The 7,213-nt window shown below is 42.2% G+C and overlaps 1 non-coding gene across 1 annotated transcript; it reads right to left on the reverse strand.

Moving 5' to 3' along the window:
- Positions 1–249: 249 nt before the first annotated feature.
- LOC121103880 lies at positions 250–370 on the reverse strand. The gene has a single exon (XR_005836171.1). It is a non-coding gene; the product is annotated as a small nucleolar RNA SNORA26 (small nucleolar RNA).
- Between the last annotated feature and the right edge of the window lie 6,843 nt (positions 371–7,213).

Consider the following 7,213-nt stretch of genomic DNA (forward strand, 5'->3'; position numbering starts at 1 on the left):
GGTATCATCAAAACTAAGCTTGGGTTTAAATTTATCACTGTATAAAAATGTCACAAAGGGGGTCCTGGCATGGAGCCCCGAGTTGGGCTCCCTGCTCAGCGGGGCGTCTGCTTCTCCCTCTGCGCCCCCCTCCCCACCGCTCACCCACGCTGTCTATCCTGTACAGGTGCTCTCTCTCCCCCAAATAAATAAAGTCTTAAAAAAAATTCACAAAGGTGCTTGAACCAAAAGGAAATTTTCCTCTAGTTCAGCTGTGACTCCAGACACAATCCAAAGAGGAGTTTCACAATCTCTTCCCTGGGTTTAATGGAGACTTACTTTCCCTTCTGTGTTAGCCTCTTAAGGCACTGCGTCAACCTTAAGAGGGCACAGGAAAGGGCGTAGACTGCAATCCAGTGATTGTGATTTCAATCCTTGTCTTTTTAAAATCTTCATTGCTTGTGGCTGTCCAATTTTCCCAACACCATTTGTTGAAGAGACTGTCTTTTTCCCATTGGATATTCTTTCCTGCTTTGTCGAAGATTAGTTGACCGTGGAGTTGAGGGTCCATTTCTGGGTTCTCTGTTCCGTCCCACTGATGTAGGTGTGTCTGTTTTGGGGCCAGTACCGTACTGTCTTGATGATTACAGCTTTATAATAGAGCTTGAAGTCCGGAATTGTGATGCCAACAGCTGTGGTTTTCTTTTTCAACATTCCTTTGGCTATTCAGGGACTTTCTGGTTCCATACAAATGTTGAGATTATTTGTTCCAGTTCTGTGGAAAAAGTTGATGGTATTTTGAAAGGGATTGCATTGAACGTATAGATTGCTTTAGGTAGCGTAGACATTTTAACAGTATTTGTTCTTCCAATCCATGAGCATGGAACGTTTTTCCATTTCTTTGTGTCTTCCTGGGGAGGGTATCTGTTGTAATGAGCACTGGGTGTTACATAAGACTATTGAATCATAGACCTGTACCCCTGAAACAAATAATACATTATATATTAATTAATTGAAAAAAAAACTCATTGCTTATTTATTTTTTTCCCCCAATCAAAACCATTACTTTTGAATATATGAAAATTTAGTAATTTTGAAGGGGACCACACATTAAGTATGAGTCAGATTTGAAAGCAAAAAGGTTACTCACCTGAGCACTGAGTGTCCAGGGATTTCTGCTTGTCCGGTATTCAGATTGGACAAAGACCCTTCAGGGACACCCGTCCCTCTACACTATAAGCTCCTTCCTGGGCAAAGTGTGTCTTTCTTTGTCATGACATTTAACGGATTGTGTTATGTCTAGGAACACATTGTGATTATTACTCATTCTTGGTCTCTAGCGTATATTCCAAAACTCCCCTCTCTATCTCTGCCCCCTCCCATCAGAAACCGCCTATTTTGATCTGTTTCCTCACCTTCTTCTTGCTCTGAAAGAGCCCCTATGTGCATTCGAGTATTTCGTTTCATATTTTTCTGTGGCCAACCAAGGCACTGAGTAGGCATTTTGAAAGACACCAAAGCAAGCAAAAAGAAACTCCTGCAATCAAGGGGCTTAAGTAGAGAAGGAGATGAAATAGAAGATTGCTTTATAAATAAATGATGGGAGTATGCCCCCCCTTTCATCTCAGTGTAGCTTACCCTAATTAATGTGCACGTTGTCACTATTTGTCATTCAGTAAAGATGAGGGTTTGATTTCCAATAATGAGGAGAATGTCCATGTGATGTCTGTGTTTATAATTGGCCCTAGGCTGATTAGTATTGTGGCAAATTAGTAACAATATATTATTAATGACCTAGCGCTAACTGATGGAGAAGGTCAGTCTAAATTAGTGAAAATCATTTATTTCTAGAGTACTCATTTACAGATTAAGTGCTTGCAGATTTTTGTCCACACTGCTGATGGATAATGAACAAAATATGTTCATTTGTCATTATGAAATTAATTATCGCTGAATATATAGCCTTTTTTTCCCCCTCACCCAACTTAGGCTGATTTAGCCACTTAGCCACGCCCTCATACTTTGGATACATATCAGGACTTTCTGGCCTTCCAAAGCAGCCCACAACTCGGCTGTCAGGTGGTAGAATCCCAATGAAGGCCAACTCTGCCAACAATATGAATATTTATTTGTAGACACATTTTGATGGACTCAGAAACCCTCTACCCTCTGTTTTCGGACATAAGCCCCCTTCACGAAACGTGCACATGGAGAAAGAATGATATTCCAAAGGCAGGATTAAGCAAGCTAATGTTAGGGTTGGTTTGGCCAAAGTCTCCCTTTGAAATGTGAGGGATGGGGACACAGGACACAGGACACAAGACAAATGGCCTTGGAGATCAAGAACATTGTCCTGAAGGCAGTGGAGGGGAGCTGGCCAGTTTCCCATAACCATGCAAGCTTGCTCTGTGTATTCATTCTTCGTGGCAGCGGAAGCTTATAGCCACACTCCCGGTGGCTTCAAACAATGCAGATTCATTATCTCCGAGTCCTGCAGCTCAGCAGTCCACCATGGGTCTCAGTGGGCTGAGAGAACTTTTGGGAGCAGGGCATTATTCTGACTACCATACTCTATAAGCTCATGTCCTGTCTCCGCCCATCACCAGAGAAAAAGGATTTCTCATATCCCTTATAAAGAAGGACTCTCTGTTGTAGATTTCAAAAAGGATGTTTGGAATATCTCCTGTATGGGTACTTGGGGATGTCCGATTAGTGACTTAAAGTGCTGACTTCCAACACGAGGTGGCAAGTAAAGTTAATTTCTGTACACAAATACATCATTCAGGATATAACGAGGTGATTTAAAGTGAATTGTCAAAAAATGATAAAACACCATGCATGAAATGCAGTTTCTACTAGGAAGTAAGCTGAACGTTATCTCTTCAATTTATTGAGCCAATGCTTTCTGAGTCACAAGTGCCCAAAATACAGGATTAAGAAAAAAATCTCAGAATAAGAATAGCTCACAGACAGCTTTCGTCCAATTTCCTCATTTTAAAGATGAGATACGTAAACTGAAAGAATTGATGTAACCTGCTGAAAACCACAGATACGGTTAGTGACAGAGAGAGGCGTGGCCTGGAGCCTCTTAATTCAAGTCTGGTTTTAGTAGCAGAAATACAAGTTCACTCTTCATCTCTCATAGTAACCCTCAAGGAATTTTTATTTGGAATTAATAAAAAATTTCAAAGTAGAATTATTAAAATTTGAATTTCCAGTAACAAGTCTCTATTTAAAACTGTTTAGAGGGTACCTGGCTGGCTTATTCGGAAGAGCATGCAACTTTTGATCTTGGGGTCATGAGTTCGAGTGCCACATTGGGTGTAGAGATAACTTAAATAAGTAATCAGCTGGTGGACCGTGGTCTAAGTGCAGGTTTTGGCCAGCACTTTGTTGATTTTATTTACCATCTAGGAAGGTTGCAGGTGAGGGTAATTCTTGACATCTTAATGAACAGATGGCACTTTCCCATGTAGAAGATCTTAAAATGTGCATTCAGAATGGTGGCAAGAAAGTTCCAGATCAACCGGCTTTATGCCGTAGGGAACGCATTGTGTGTCCTGAGGCACACGCTGCAATGCATTGGATGGAAACACGAAAAAAAATTTTGGTCTCAAAAGAAATGTTTTTAATCTGCGTGGAAACCATGTTGTGCTCGATTCTGATCAGTGTGAATGTCAGATCTTGGGACACTGAGGAAGGGGTAAGTGATTTTAAATGCGTATTGTTGGGGCGCCTGGGTGGCTCAGTGGGTTTAGCATCCAACTCTTTTTTTTTTTTTAATGATTTTATTTATTTATTCGACAGAGATAGAGGCAGCCAGCGAGAGAGGGAACACAAGCAGGGGGAGTGGGAAAGGAAGAAGCAGGCTCATAGCAGAAGAACCTGATGTGGGGCTCGATCCCATAACACCAGGATCACGCCCTGAGCCGAAGGCAGACGCTTAACCGCTATGCCACCCAGGCGCCCCTAACATCCAACTCTTGATCTCAGCTCAGCTCTTGATCTCAGGGTCGTGAGTTCAAGCCCTGCATTGGGCTCCATGCTGGAGGCCACGATGAATGGATGGATGAATGAATGAATGAATGAATGAATACCTGTTGATTCAGGAGCTACTCGAAGAGATTCTAAGGCAGTGTGACTACATGGAAAGTCACAGTGAAGACTCACGGTGCATTTCATAAACTCAAACATACAAGGATGGCTGGCGTTTCAGTCACTTCCAGAAGATGCCCATGTCTGTCGAGGTGTCAGTTCAAACCCAGTGCCTTGACTGCATGTCCCCTCCCTGAGAATTTAGGTATAGAACCGTCACAGCTTACAAAACACTGTAGGTGCTTTCTTATTTCATCATCCCCGAACCCTAGACAGTAGTTCTCATCTTACAGGTGTGGAACCTGAGGATGGGGAATGTGACACACCTTATCCCAGTTCCCACAGCTGGTAGATGCCAGTCTAATGACTCATTAGCTTTCTCCGCTAGAACAACCATTGCCTTCTGGCTGAGTTGCGTTTGTGAATGTTCTTCATACTCCCTCGTGCATCCTGCACAGAGCACTGACACAGGCATCTGGCCCCCTTGACTCAGGGAAGAGTGTGTTATCCTTTGCTTAGAGACATGTGCTTGGACAATCTCGTGGAGGAGNAGGAATGACTCCCAGTTCTCCATCACCCTACCTCCTTGACCTTCTAACAGGATAGGAAGGCTATCCTTGACTCACGCCAAATGATGTCAAGAGCGCGTCGAAATTCAGCCATGTGAAAAGGATGTTCTGCGGTCTGCTGCCCTAGAAAATCTGCTTGGGAAGGTAGAGTCTCAGCAACTCCCTGTCCATTCATCTCACAGATATTTGTTCAATAACCACTATGCTCCCAACACAAGTCACTCAGTACAGAAGTTCTGTGCGTGTCCTCACGTGCCTGCCAGTCTAATGAGGAAAGCAGTCATAAATAGGCTCTTAGTAAATGGTATTATTTCAGATCTGGAAAGCATAGCCCAGGATGCTGAGGGGGAAAAAAGGGAGGGAACAAAATGCCTTTATCAACAAATTCTACTGAATTCAAAAAATCCAAGTACAACTGAGTAGTTATTAAAGTCTGTATCGTCAATTTTAGGAGCCATTACATAATGGGCGGGGTTGCTATTTATTCAATAAATATAGATATTTAATATAGATATTAATTAGTAGATATTAATATTTAATGTAGATATTAAATCCTTTGCAGGGAGTTCATCTGTCTCTTAGATTCAGAAATTTCTTTTCCCCTTTTGAGCTATAACGTGACTGCATCAACTTTCCGTGCAAATAGAATAAGTCTACCAACTTCAGTCTTAAATACTCAAGTGGGTTTAAGCGGGGCTAACCACAGAATTTGTAAGTTCAGACCTATGAATGAAAGCAGGTAGCTTCATGAACCCTCGTTAAACATGTCAAATTTCAACAAAAACTCCTAAGAAAAGTCTTCACAGCACAGAATGAAAAGAGTTTGCTCATGCAAGTTATAAACGACCGAGGGGGGAAAAGTATAAAAGACTGTGACGTGTCCCCCAGGTTACGAAATATTTCAAGGTAGGTGCTTGTGATAGCGTTCTTTATGAAGGCAAAATTTTCACTGCCACATCTTCTGAATGAAAAGACACCCACATCTGTATTTAGACTCTCAGCCTCTTTTCTACAATGTGAAAATTATACCATCACGTAGAAACGGAAATCTCAATTTATATCCTATGTTAGTAGAAACTTTATGTTGATACATCTAGGAAATGCCTAATACAAGTAACGTCTCAAAAGGATTACTACAGGGGCGCCTGGGTGGCACAGCGGTTAAGCGTCTGCCTTCTGCTCAGGGCATGATCCCGGCGTTCAGGGATCGAGTCCCACATCAGGCTCCTCTGCTAGGAGCCTGCTTCTTCCTCTCCCACTCCCCCTGCTTGTGTTCCCTCTCTCACTGGCTGTCTCTATCTCTATCGAATGAATAAATGAAATCTTTAAAAAAAAAAAAAAACAAAAGGATTACTACCGATCGAGCACATTTTTGAGATCATATTATGGCAACTTGTGTTTTTGTTTTTTTTAACAGCTTGACTGGGGCATAATAATATACAAACCTCTGCTTCAAACAATGAGCACCTGATATTAGAACACTCAGGGCAATGCATATTTCCCAAATGTTGTCAAGTATGAACAAGAAACTGTGTGCTTTAATTATATTCTTCCACATATAACTCGTACACACCACCTCAAATACACTAAACAATATGCATCTTCAGTGGGTTCAAATGAAGGGTGAAAAACTGGAGATTTATAGAATGATTTGAGAATCTTTACACTCAACCCCTTCAGTAATATGCAATCCGAATTATGTTCTCCAGAAAATAGAACGCTAAATTCCAGGCATTTTCCATGATAGGTGATCATTTGGTGCAGAATAAGGTTGCTTTCCTCGTATGGGAAGCCTTTGAGCCTTCCTGGCTGGTTTCAACTTACAGAAAAATCATGCATAAGTTGTGCATCTCACTCTCTCATATTCGTGTGTCAGTAAAAAGCATTAAAACAAAAAAAACAGAAACGCACTCCTGATTCTCCACTTAACCACAAGCATAGGGTGAGCCCGTTCTTTGGGAAACAAAGGGAAAATGGTTTAAAACCCACGTTCTCCTAGAAAGGGTAATTTTTAGTGCAGTTATGAAGGGAAGTGATTCAGGTGTTCTGTACGCTTGAGAGTGTACGAAGGTGAGCCCCAGGTGAGCAGAAGCAATGCGCATTGTCCATGCCCTCCCACACCTCGCACGATCATTCCAGACTTTCTCTTTGGGTTCTCGGGAACACAGAAACAAACTGATGTTCCTTAACCTGCCTTCATAGGGGTTGTGGATAGAAACAGAGTTCTTGTCAGCAGTGCCCTGCAGGGGGCTGAAAGGGCTTCACTGTCCCTCCCACCCATGCACACGCCTTGCCCAGTGACGTGGGCGACGTTCATCTCCACCAATCATTTCTGAATGACAGCCTGCTGTTTCACACAGAAGGGCTCTGTTGAGAATCAATCTTGCGGATTTTTCAGAATGAGATGTTTCCATTCCATAATTTCAAGCTTGGCCAGCTCTGAGCATTATTCTGTCAGGTAAATAGGAGCCCGAGGAAGGAACACATGTGCACTCATTATAGGCGAAGGGACGTGAGAAGGATTTTCTTGTTCGGAGTTTATCCAGCGGGATTTATAGTTGATCCAATAA

This window comes from Ursus maritimus, assembly GCF_017311325.1.
Source record: "Ursus maritimus isolate PB19 chromosome X unlocalized genomic scaffold, ASM1731132v1 scaffold_X1, whole genome shotgun sequence".
NCBI lineage: Eukaryota > Metazoa > Chordata > Mammalia > Carnivora > Ursidae > Ursus > Ursus maritimus.